The 13,705-nt window shown below is 41.5% G+C and overlaps 1 long non-coding RNA gene across 1 annotated transcript; it reads right to left on the bottom strand.

The window, feature by feature from the left end:
* Positions 1–6,176: 6,176 nt before the first annotated feature.
* LOC110310115 lies at positions 6,177–10,268 on the bottom strand. Its single transcript, XR_002379801.1, has 3 exons — positions 8,719–10,268; positions 8,041–8,087; positions 6,177–7,110 (listed from the first exon to the last, which is right to left on the bottom strand). It is a non-coding gene; the product is annotated as an uncharacterized LOC110310115 (long non-coding RNA).
* Between the last annotated feature and the right edge of the window lie 3,437 nt (positions 10,269–13,705).

Here is a 13,705-nt window from a genome sequence, read left to right as displayed (position 1 = left end):
GTTTGCGTTCCCACCAGCAATGAATGAGTGATCCTCGTCCCCTGCGTGCTAGCCAGACTATGCTGTCATTTGTTTTATTGATCTTCACCATTATGTCTGGGGAAAGATGAAACTTCAAAAGAGTTTCGATTTGCAAATTCCCTGATGGCTAAGGATGTTGAACATTGATTCAAGTGTTTCTTGGCCATTTGTGTTTTGTCTTTTCATAATTCTGTTTACTTTTACTCCCCTTTTAAAAAAATGAGCTCTTTATTTTATTACTGTTCAGTTTGGGGTTTGCTTTTGCTTTGAGTTCTTTATATACTTTAGATACGAAGCCTCTATCAGATGCATAATTGGTAATTTTTTTAAAAAATCCCACTCTGTAGGCTGCCAGTTCACTCGAATGACGCTGTCTTTAGCTGTGCAGGAGGTTTTTAACTTCACAAGGTCCGGCTTACTCGTTATTGATCTTCATACTTGTGCTCTCAGTGCCCTGTTCAGAGAGTGTCCTTTCCTATACCACTGCATTCAAGCCCATTTGCCTGCTCTCTCTTCTATCATCTTCAGGACATCTGCTCTTACATGGTGGCCTTTGATCTCTTTGGAGTCGAATTTTGTACAAGGTGATAAATGGATATCTATTTTCATTCTTCTACCTATAGATTTCCAACTTGACCGCTACCCTTTGTTGAAGATGCTATCCTTTCTCACGATTCTTTATCAAAAAAAAAAATCAGTGTCCATAGATGTGTCGAATTATGTCCGGGTCTTCAGTTCCATTCTATTGATCAATATGTCTGTTTTTATGCCAACTCCATGCTGTATTTATTACCATACCTCTCTCATATACATTGAAATCTTTGAGGCTGGAGAGGTGGCTCAGCAAGTTAAGAACACTGACTGCTCTTCCAGAGGTCCTGGGTTCAATTTCCAGCAACCACATGGTGGCCCATAACCATCTGTAATAGGATCCAATGCCCTCTTCTGGTGTGTCAGAAGATAGCTACAATGTACTCATATGCATTAAATAAATAAATAAATCTTTTTTTAAAAAATCTATGATTGTGTTATCTTTTGCAGTACCTCTGTTGTTCTAGATATCTTGGGTTTAGAGGGTTTTGTATGTGTATGTGTGTGTGTGTGTGTGTGTGTGTGTGTGTTTCCATATGAAATTATAAATTGTTTTCCTGAGTGAGGTGACCCAAATCTCCAAAAGACAAACATTGTGTGTTTTCTCTTATAAGTGGATATTATGTTTGAAACTATCTATTTGTGTGTTGCAACCTGAATAACCACAGAGGTTCGGTAGATAGAAAGAGACCAGCTGGAGGGAGACATGTCCGAAGACATGGGAGGTAGAGTAAAGTGTCGTAAAGTAACAAAGGGGAAACTAGAATAGGGGGCTTGAATGGGGAGCAGGGGGTAAAGAATGGAATATGGAGAGGAGCAACAACCATGAATGAATGGTCTTTTGAAAAGCAACATGAGAACCAGGTACTGTAAATCTGGGAGGACGTGAGGAGGAGAGGAATATAATCAAAATGTATTGTATGAAAACATTTAATAAATTTTTAAAAGAACATGAGAATGACAACAACAACAACAACAACAAAATCACCCAATGAGTTTACCCAGGCCCAAAGTCGACACACTTCAGTGAACCGCTATACAATCAGAATAGCCATTTCCGAGCTGTAGAGCTTCTGACTCATAGACACTCCCGGGCTATGGTGCCTTGGACCAGACTTTAATATTTTTTTTGTTATCAAAAATGATGTTCTTATGTACTTATCTCAGCATTCATACCGACACAGAAAAAGAGGAAAAAAAATACAACAGTTAAATGGTAAAAACAATCAGCCTCCCTATGACCCGTACGCCCTTCGACTGTCATGCGGCACCTATGTAAACATAGAATACGACTCAATTCTAAACAAAAATGAAATTACAAAATTTGCAGGAAAATGGATGAGCTTAGAATGCATAGGATTAAGTGAAGCCATCCAGTCTCGAAATAAAAAGCATGCTCTCCCTCATATTTAGATCCTAACGTACAATATACACACATGTATATGTAAGTAAATGTACATACAGAAACGGTATAACAGGTAGAACAGAGGACAAGAAATGATAAATATCAGATGAGGCGGAAAGGCAGGACAGACTCTTACTGAGATTCTTAGGTCCACTTACAGCAGCTGTTCAGTATCCGAGTGACATTCTGCCACCTTGAAGCAATTCAGAATTTCCTAGGGCTTGTTATATCTTTCTTATTCAAAAAAGTCAATGGAGCCCCCATATACTCATAGATATCCAGCTTATGAATAAATGTTGTTAAGTAACTCCTCTCATTGATAGCCATCCCATCATACTTCTAGTTTAGTGGGCTGTATTTCCTGGAATATGAAGACTAAAGGAAGTCAGGAGAAAAAAAACATGGGAAGAGTCAGCACACTATTACAAACATCTCTGACCTCATCTGATACCTCCATTTAACGCAGGGGTTTAGAAGATTTTATTTGTATTACTAACATTTCTCCCGAGGCATCCCAGCAGAAGAGAAATCTCTGCTTTACAGATAGAATAATTAACCTTGTGGTTAAAATCCCAGCGTTATCTTCAATCAGACTTTTGTCTTGCCCAAAGAGAGAAAAATTATCATCCTATGCTATTTTAACCTAAAACATTCTAATATAACAGAGATTAGAAATAGTATATGTGTATTGCAAGATTTTGACAAAGTTTAGTGGTAAGGAATATGGCCTCGAAGTCAGACGAAGCAGGGATCACAATCCTTAACTGGCCTTTTTTTTTTTTTAACAGTGTCTGCTTTGGTTGGGCACTTAGCCCCTGAAGAACTTCATTCTGAATCTTCCGAGGGGCTTAGGTTGACCTGTAAACAAGGCCATCCTGGGCATTAAGTAAGATAATCCATAAAAAATGTCTGGCATGGTGCCCAGCATACAGATGCATCCTCGGTGTCCTGTAAAAATGGCTCATGGTATGGTCATCCCAAGATACTCCCATCTTCCCCCAGGCTGTTCTGAGCGTGCTGGATGTTCAGTCAAGAGGCATGGAAAAGATGGCAATCCTTGGGAATTGTGTCATGCTTTTCAACGGGCTAGTAAAGTGCTTTTTCTGCCCTTGGCATACCAGGCTGACCTTAGATGTGTTTTCCAGATTCCAGTAAAAGTCACAGACCACATCTGCAGTCACAAAAGGAATGCGGTCTTTAAAAGCTTCCCAAGACAGACCACAAACACAGGCACCTACCTTATCAAGAGGAAATGGGCTCTGGTCTTCTTTGCTGGCCTCAGATCTAGCAGCTGCAACGCTGAGTCACCATTTTGTTATCTAACCCCAGGCCATCCACTTAACCTCCCTGTGACCCCATTTCCTTACTCAAAACTAACTCTGCTCTCGGGCCATTGAAGTCGCACCCTCTCCGCAACTTGGTGTGATTGAGGTGTCTTGTGGATATCGCAAGATCACTATTCTGTGTGTTGGCCATACAAGAGAAACCTGTAAAAACCTCAGAAATCAATCTGCCTTTGCCTTTTGGTGTTTGGGTGTTATTCTAAGTGTTCTCCTGGAATAAAAGTCACCAGTGCAGACAATGAGCTTTGCCTGACACTAGCAACCCTAGTTCCTGATGAAGCTGCCTGTGTTAATGTTTCTGGGAGGACAAAATGGACGGAAGAGACAGAAAGCCCTTTGTCAAAGGGAGTCAAGAAGGGAAATGCATGTCAGTTACTGAGAGAGAGTTAAGGACAGTCTGGACAGGGTGGCACGCTGCAGAGCTGACACCAGATCTTCATTGTTAAATGTTACAGTGTGCCACTGTCTCCGAGACACCTAGGACAATTGAAAGTGTTGTGGCATATCCCAGAGCTGTTCCTAATCTCAACCTGAAGTTTCCTTGAGACTTTTGACTTAAATATACTTGCGAGTTGCATTATGTCCTGTCCAATGTTATAGTTAGTGTTTGCCGCTTTCACTGGCATTCATGAGCTTGCTGTAGCCTCTGCTTGTATGTTCTATACCCAAAGGAACCTGGGAATTCTGCTTAAGGACTGAAGACATGCGCTAACAAACGACCCAGGGTGAAAGGAACCTGGGAATTCTGCTTAAGGACTGAAGACATGCGCTAACAAACGACCCAGGGTGAATTGTCTTAAACTTGCACAGATGTTCTTATATGCCACTAGATCATTTCTGATCCTGTTGAGGTACGTTTATCTCCTTGGTGTTATTAAATTCTGCTTTTCCATACACACTTAGGGGGCCTCTCCTCATTTCAGAGGTGGAGGGTGAAAGTGGGAAGACTGTAGTCTGCCACATGACCATTCTCAACACCACGAAGGAAATACAGAAAAGAGATTTCATCAGAAAGCTCCCCTGAGTGACCACCTACGCAGAGGGACTTCAATGAGGAGGGACTGTGAACAGGAGCGCTCTTCAAATGAAAGTGATCCTGCAACTTCACCCAGGAACGCCGACTCCACTCAACTCAAGTCGTGGGCTGATTCCTTTGTTTGCAGCTGTGACAGAGCACAGAGCAGAAGCCATTTCATGGCTTAAAGTTCATGTTGGTTCATGGTGTTTGAAGGATTTCAGTCTGGGATGGCTGAGACAGCAGAGCGCCAGAAAGGAGTTCAGTCTAGCGGTGGTGGGAACAGGCACTGAGGGCTTCCTGGTAAATGGACGGGAAAGCAGAGAACTCAGGATTAAAAGAGGAACACAAAGCCCTCACCATAATGGAAAAGACCATCTGAAGACCTTCGCCTTGGGTCTGGAGGAGGAGGAGGAAGCCAGAAGTATGTAGTCTTTACTATTTATCTGTGCCTGCCCCCATCTGTCTGCCTTTCAGGAATCTAACTCCTAGTCCTTCACTCTCAAAGACTTACCCCAAGTGACCTAATTCTGCCCAGTAAGCCTCTCTTCTGTAATGCTCTACACCTGTACAGAATAATTCACAAAGCCTGGTGGAAGCTATTATTTCTCCTGATGTTCATAGATAAATATATAACAAGGCAAATTTACACATCAGACAAAAATTATATATTACTTAAGAAATTGGAAATGTGTGATTAATAGCTTTAGAACAATATGACCAATGATCTTGCGCAAATAAATAAATAAATAAATAAATCTTAGTGTAAATAATTGAAGTTGTTAATACACAAACATGTATGCTTGAGCCCCCCCCCCATTATAAACTACTTATTACTCAGTTATAAATGAATTCTTACCCTGACTAAGAATATGCTTAATTTTTTTCTAAATTATCATCAGGCAAATTTAATAACATTTATAAATGTTTTACATTTATAGTAGAAAATGCTTACTTATCCAGAGACTGCCACTCCCCTCTCCAAGTTTCGGAAATAGTGATCTAGGGGGAATTACTTACAGAGCAGGGGATGTACAGCCGCATCACCCCAAAGCCCACCCCAGCATGGCGACGCACCCAAAACCTACATTCCCGGAGCTCTCCGCGGGTCTCAGGCAGCTTGCCCAGTCAGCAAGTCCCCTCTCCCAGCAACAACTGTACAGTGCTTTGAAGTAAGAGCCTTGTGGATCTTGCAACCCTGATTTTTTTTCAGAGCTGTGTTAAGTCACACTCTCTTCCTGACTCTCGCCATCCTCTCTCTCCCCCTCCAGGAGAGAATGTTGCAGCTAAGAGAAAATAGAGGCCCAGCGCTGTCTGTCACTTAGACGTCCCTAAAATATACGTTCAGTGCATCAGGGGAATCCATCCGATTCTGCAACCCAGGTGTTCGTGGAAATAGTAAGAAACTCTCGATGCCAAGAGACCTGTAACGATAGAAACTGTCTCTTGACCTGTCATTAGATGGTCCCTCAGCTGCTGGGAAACCCGATTTGAACATCACAGACCCCAAAACCTGTGAGGCTGGAGACTGAAGTGCCCAGTCACTTGTTTTGGTTTGTATTTTTATTTTCTTGAAAAGTTCTTTCTGAACCAAAGAGATGCAGGGGCCATGTTTACGAACGATTTCCAGTCCGATGGCTTCTAACGTGTAAATGATCTCCACACCAGTCTGACTGAAGGGACCATGTTGGCTGAGATTAGTGGTTTCATGTTTCTAGTAGCTGAGGAAGATCTGGTGAAGCATTTAATTAATCGGGGCCACCAAACTTCTTCCTGTTCTTTTCTCTTTTTTTGTTCTTTTGGCTAAAGTTCTTTTTTACAAAATATGAAAGAAAATATGGGCCGAGTGTTGGAGTGCATACCTGAGAATCCCTGGGCTCAGGAAGCAGAGGCGGGTGGAGCTCCGTGAGTTTGAGGCCAGACTGCTCTACCTAGGGAGTTCCAGGCCAGCCAGAGCCACATAGTGAGACCCTATCTCAAAAATATGTGTGGGAATAGAAAAACAAAGAGACAGAGACAGACAAATAGTTATAAGTTTAGCTTGTTGTAAGTCTAAACAATAAAATAAGCTAGTATAATTTTAAAAGCCTCTCTTTTAAAAAGAGATAATGTTTGTAAAAATACTAAAAAGGGAGAAATATGTGCATTTTTGCAGTCCCTGCAAAGAACACAAATAGTAATCTACTCTCTGTACAGAGGTTCAACAACTGGCTGTATGACTTGTTTAATGAATCCTGAGGGACAGCAGCAGTCCTGTAAGGATGGAAGAAATTACATAAATAACCATCCTTCTCCACATGAGACGCAGAAGAGAACTTGTTTTCAGTAAATGTTTTCCCATTGAAATTTACGATTTAAATACGACTCTCATGTTATCTTTCTCAAATTCTCATTTCAATAAAACATAATCTAATCATAATAGAAACTGCCTGGGGCAGGAACTCAGGGGCCTGTGATGATCTCTATCAACCATAATTTTCTCGTTGAGTTGATACCTCATCCGTCAATCAAAGTTGTTTGGGGTACTTACTGGATGAAAAGCAAATCTTTTTCTGTATCTTCCCTCAAAGTGGAATTTTTCAGTGTAATGTGTCAGTAGAGTGTGACTTGTAAATTCTCTCAGACCCCTAGAGATGTGAGACGATCAATGGACAAATACAGGCATTGATGAGCCACAGACAGGCACACAAGGAGGGATGCTTGGATGCCATCTTGTTTTAGGTGTCACAGAGATCCTGGGGATTCAGGAAGATCACTAGATGATGGGACAGGCACAGTCACAGATACATACAAGTGTCTTTACCCCATGGACCCCAGCACCACACTCATCACGGAGATTTCTCTTCTCCACATCAAGGCCATGGTCATTGCACACAGTGAGACTGCCTTTTAAAGGGCGCTGTGGAATCCCTGTCTCATTCTGTGCTTCTAACTTCCAGCTTATGAACTGACTGGCTCTGACATGCACCAGCAACATTACCACGTGCCATGTTTGATGTTGTCAGGGGAAGACCCTGCAGAGCCTGTGTTGTGCCATTTTAATTTTAAACCTCTAAAATGGTGATCTCAATAAAAATATTTTTCCTTATAAAATTAATTGCATTCCTTCTTAGCCTGTTGGCTGAGATCAAGTGGATAACATTGATTATCTCCCGTGTTTCACTGCAATAGTATCAAACTGAGAGATACAGAAGCATGGCTCCACATGTCAACTAACATAAAGAAAGATACCAGCCTGATATATACATAATATATGATAGTATATAGCATATTATAGTGTATATTGTATATTTATAATATACACTATCTATAAATATACAATATACACTATTATATATTGTGTTATATGTTATATATAATATATTATATATAGTGTGATATATGTGTGTGTGCATATATATAGTGTGTGTATATATGTGCATAGACATAGTGTGTATGTATATATATATATATATATATATATATATATATATATATATAGTGTGTGTGTGTGTATGATATGACTTAAATGGAACTTGGAAGGAGTATATTATTTGAATGACTCTAGAGCTGGGAGGATTTGTCCAAAAGACAAAATCAAATATAGCAATTTGTCACGGCAGGACAATCTAACCTAACTTCAGATGCTTATCTTTCAGGGACAATGCAATTGATGACATACTCACCTGATGAAGAATTTACCAAGATCATATTGAGTATGAGTTAAAGATGCCTGTAAGTAAACATATACATCCCAAGTGTTAAGTATTTTTAATTCATTTAAGAGAAACATTACACAGAGACTTACAGATCTACCCATCTTGGACAATAACTTGTGGTTGTTAGCATTTAGTCTAGGCTCCACCCCGCAGCTACCTGGCAACAGCCAGGTGTGCCTGACTCACTATAAAAAGAGGTTGCTTGCCCCCTCCTCTCTCTCACCTTTTTGCTCTGGCTCTGTCCTCTCTCTCCTGCCCCCCTCTCTCCCAATTCCCCTCCCCTTCTCTCTCCACTTGCTCATGGCCAGCCTCTATTCTTCTACTCTCCCTCTGTCTTTCTCTGTCTCTACTACCCTCTCAACTTCTCTCCCCATACCCTGAATAAACTCTATTCTATACTATACCACAGTTGTGTGGCTGGTCCCTGAGGGGGAAGGGATGTCTCAGCATGGGCCAGTGGAGGCACCTCCTGCCCCCACACCTTACCACACCTCCACCAGACACATTCCTTCTATCCTCTCCTATCTTTTTATAAAACACAACAGCAACTGCACAGGAGTGGACTTAAAATGTGCTCTCCAGAAGTTGTTTATTGGTGGCCTTAAAAAACAAAATCGAATGTACCAAACTGAGTATCTTATGCACAAGAAATAATTTATTCTCCTCATTTTCATTATGGCTTCCACACATATTCCAAAGAAGGTGAGGGTCTCGCGGTTATCTGCAAGACTGACCTAATTTAAAACAGATGTCATATCTCACTAAGGAAGAGAAGGTTCTGTTTGGAGAACTGCTGAAGGATTCAGGCAGCCTTGCTCCTGGCAGCCCCGAGGCAGAGCCCACAGGCAGTACCAGGCTAGGAGGTTTAAAGCAGAAAGTAGACCTGAAGCACACCCAGTGGCTTGCCTTTCTTTTCTCTTCCTCTCTTTTCTACCCTCTCCCTACCATTCTCCAGACTCTAAGAAAAGGGGCCAATAAACTAATTCACACCGAGGTGTAAAAACTTGATAAGACAGCTAAGGGATATTAACAAGGCCATAAGCCAAGGGAAAACATCCCAGCAATGAAAATGGAGGGAAATCTTGAGCCAAGCAAGGGGGAAATGACCTCATCCAGTTCTCTTGATTTTAATTTGTCCCCTGTCCATTACAAAAGACAGCAAAAGTGACCACTGCTTTCCAGCAAGTGTGCTTCCTGTGGACAATCTGAGTGTCCTAACGAGCAACAGGCCTGTTCTATCCTTTCTTGAACCCTACTTTTGCTACCTACTCAAACTTCTCAGCAGTATGCTCAGAATGCCACCCAACCCCCACACCGAAATCTCCAAAACTAAATGATAAGATACATCTAAATAATTAAGGAAGTAAGCTGATAGAGAAAATGATAGATGAGATAGATAGGTAGATGATAGATAGATAGATAGATAGATAGATAGACATATGATAGAGACAGACAGATGATAGGAAAAAATCTCCAACAAAGAGAAACAAAACTATTCAAATAAGAGAACAAAAGAAAATGAAGTATACCACTGCTTAAAATGTTTCCTTTGCTAACAGTAGCAAGGCTTTCAAACAAAGAGTTACATTTACTGAAGGTCTAGATCCATGCAAATTCTAGTCTTAAGATTCTCAAAGAAGAATTCCTAGTGGTTTGGTCCTTCAGGGCTCCTGCCCTGTTGTCTGTCTTCCCCGTTTTGCCAACCCACCCCAGACCCAGACTTAGAGGCCCTCAGACACAACTCAATGCCAAGAGAGCACCGTATGGGGCCCTGGTTTCCTGAGGCTCACAGTTAAAATAAAGCCATGGAATTGTTTGCAAGAGATTAGAAAAAAAAACCATTCCTTTGGCAAAGCTAATGCTACACTTGGAGACAGTAGAACAGCAGGAGAGAGAATTCTATCCATCCAGCTGCCTAGAAATGACCGCCCTGCTTTGCCTAGCAGTCATTTCCTCCCCCATGAGAACATCTTCCCCAAGGCAGGGATAGCCAGTCATTCGGCCTTCACCCACTTATTATTTTTTTAAATATCTAACTAAATAGTCAAAGAGCAGTGACAATGAGAAGAGCGCTTTCAATGTAATTTAATATGACTTCAGAAACCACAGCCAGGAGACAAATACATCCATGGGTGCATTTTCCTTTTAGAAAGACCAAAATCTACTCATCGTGAATTCCTCTGTTGCAAGCGTGTCCCAAAAGATTGCAAAACAGCAGCCAGATTCGCCAGCTTCTTCCTCACTAGACAAGACTCACCCTGTCCCTCAGAGCAGACAGCAATCTAAGCGTTTGCACCCTGACTCACAGGGCAAGCTGCAGGGGGCAAACAGGGAACTCAAGGAAGCAGAGGACCGGAGGGCCTGGATCCTCCTGTACCAGCCAGGGCACAGAACCAAGCCACTTGGATACGGATCCAGGGCTGAACTCGGTGCTTCCCCTAAAGTAGGCATAGGAAAAGCAGGGAGCATCCAGAAGCACAGACACTGACCTTTTTTTTGCCAAACCCTTGGGCAAGCTGGATCCGGTTTCCATGATTTAATTTGATTCTGGGCTCCTGGCTACAATGGTGGATGAGGCCCAAGCTCCCATAAATCTCCGTAGCCTTAGTGGTTCCCAGGAACTTGAGCTGGTTCTACTCCCTTCGCACTCTTGATGTCTAGATTGCATGCCCTTCCTTCTCCTGCACCAACGTTCAGACAGCATCCAAGCGGGTCCCTGGAGACTTTCCAGCTAGAGAGAGCCAGAAATTAAGCATGAGTCGCTTGTTCTTACGCAGACCTGAGCAGAAACGGGTGCCGCGGCCATAACAGGCTCGCAGCACCATGAGGAGCCACGGGCAAAGACGTACAGAATCCTCAAAGTCTCATATAGTCCCTCCGAAAGGATCATTTTAAAGAGTAATTTTATTCTATAAATAAATAAATAAATAAATAAATAAATAAATAAATAAATAAAATTCATTTACTTAATCACCACCCATCTTAAGACTCCCTGTATCGCTCTTAATATCTCTCTTGACTCTAGTTATCTGAGACATATCAAGGCTCCAGAACTAATTAATTTTTAGTTCAGTGTGGTGTCTCCATGGTGGAGCATAAGCACTAGAGTTTTGCTTTTGGGTGGTAATAAAGAGTACCACAGATCCGTGTTCCCAGGTACAAATTCTGTGTGTGGCACATTGAGTCTACAGGCGCATGAATCTTTCTAACCCATGGAAAGTTTAGAGAAGATTGGAAACACCATGAACAACCAGATAAAGAAACAAAATCAGACCCATCAAGGATTCCTCAGAACTGGAAAAAATGTTTTGAAAAGTAAATTTACACTATTTCAAAATATCTACCAACAAAAATTTAATCAACATTGTTAAGATGTTACAGAATAATATATATTGACTTGAGTCATCTCTTCCAATGAAAGCTGATGAGCAAAAGGATGACCACACACACACACACACACATACACACACACACACACACACACACACACACACACACACACACCCCATCAATGTTTTCATGAGTTAAAGAACAGTTGCCTGGCTCATTGTTTTCTGGTAGGACTCCTTGGTAAGCTTGCTGCAGACGTAAAGGTTCTCCTGGTACTGGTAGCATCTGTCTGTCGCCATCTGGCCTTGGTACCCAGCAAATGTGGACAGAGACACATCTGGAATGAGGTACCTCTCAAAGCAATTGCCCGTCTGAAACACAGTAGCGGTTTTTTGTTGGTTCAGCCAAGCGGTTCCCATGGAAACTTCTCCTATTAAGAATGCTATGAATTCTACATGTATGGAACCAGTGCATGCCCACTGTCAACAAATGCAAATTTGTGAGTATTACTAGAAAACAGAAGTCCCCAAGTAAAGGTGAAAATCTGATGCAAATCAACGTCCCATGAAAAACAGATTACAATGCAATTCCTTAAAGAAACAGCATTCCTTGGTGGCTGTGGAAAAAAAGCAGAACAGAGATGGCTTTTCAAATATGCGGCATTCTAATTTTACCCAAGCTAAATAATTGTATGCTATTATAATAATACACATGATTACTAGGTAATAACAGGGTTGTATTCATTCTCTAAGCACTTTACAAACTACAAGTGCATTGGCATTTGCGGTAATGGTTATCTACCATGCCTGCAAAAAGACTATTGCCTCTCCTTTCTCAGGCTCCCGAGTCTTCTACAACTCAATATTCCAACATTCTCTGGGAGAAAAATGGCAAAGAGGTTAGTTTACAAAGCAGAGAAGAGTGGGGGGAGCAGCCACTATTTGTAAAGGGACCTTGGTTTACGAAAAAGAACAAGAATTTGGGGAGTCAGACTACTTTGGGTTGGAATCTTGGCTCTCATTCACCAGCTGTGTGACCCTGGTCACATGACCCAGTCACTCCTTCCTCATCTGTAGAACCAGCAATAGTAGTACCCCTTCAGACAGGTGATACGGAGGTTAAAGCAGAGAACACTTCCCATCATGTGGGGAACATTCAAAAATGCTGGTAGACATCTGGTTTTCTTCTTTCCATAAGGTCAACTCTGCGCTTAAGAGTCAGGGCTGACACAGGGAAGTGTAAATGTCTGTTCCCTCTGCCTGGTTTCCACATCTCCTCCAGATATCCAGGATCATCCTGCATAGTTTTGCATCACAACCTCCCTCTTATCTTTCAAGTCAAAGGGAAATAGCAACCTCAAATAGCTACAATTTCGGTAAGTTTAAAGGGTACCCTGCTGTAAACATGGCAAGTATTTTAAGAGTCTGCTTTTTCTTTCTTTCTTTCTTTCTTTCTTTCTTTCTTTCTTTCTTTCTTTCTTTCTTTCTTTCTTTCTTTTTTGTTGACCTCATATTTATTGCAAAACAGGATCAGAATGAAATAATCTGTGAGATTAAATAAAATGAAATAAAAAAAAACCTGAAGCATTTTATTCCCCTGATCTGGAGACAAACGCAAGAATTGGTTCCGTGGAAACCACAAGGAACTTTTTTGCATCTTGACCTAACTGGACAATGGTACCAGACGCTTTCCTCACAGGGAGCTCTGGGCTTTTTAATGTCAAAAGTGCCACTGGTGCTGAGAATATACTTGTCCTACTTTAGAAGCTCAGAAACTCTCTCGGGCCACGAAGAGTGCAAAAGCTCTCCACTGAAATCCCTTCTCTTGCTTTTCCCCTTAGGATGTGTTTAGTTCAATAAGGGAAATGTAATCTACCTGTTAGATTTATTACACATTTCCAAAAGGTAGACATTTACTTTCTCCTCGCCACCGGGATTAGGGACAATTATGTCATTACCCTCCCAAGCATTCCTTTCAGAGGACAGTGAATTTCCTAATAACCATTATGGTCACACTGGGGTCAGAGGTCAACCAGAGGGTAAGTGTCCGAGAGTCTAGGGTCATATAACTTCACAGGCCAAAGCTATGCTAGCAATCTAGGTCCTCTGGTTAATTCTGCCTCCTCAGATACCTACAGACTTTTGGTTCCTGATGTTCACAGGTCATCGTGAAGAAAGTACAAATGAGACAGAAAATTTATCAAAAAGAGAGAAAGAAAGAAAGAAAGAAAGAAAGAAAGAAAGAAAGGAAGGAAGGAAGGAAGAAAGAAAGGAAGAAAGGAAGAAAGGAAGAAAGGAAGAAA

Source organism: Mus caroli, chromosome 15, assembly GCF_900094665.2.
Source record: "Mus caroli chromosome 15, CAROLI_EIJ_v1.1, whole genome shotgun sequence".
Lineage (NCBI taxonomy): Eukaryota > Metazoa > Chordata > Mammalia > Rodentia > Muridae > Mus > Mus caroli.
Note: the sequence above shows the minus strand (reverse complement) of the source record. Positions and strands in the feature narration are given on the sequence as shown.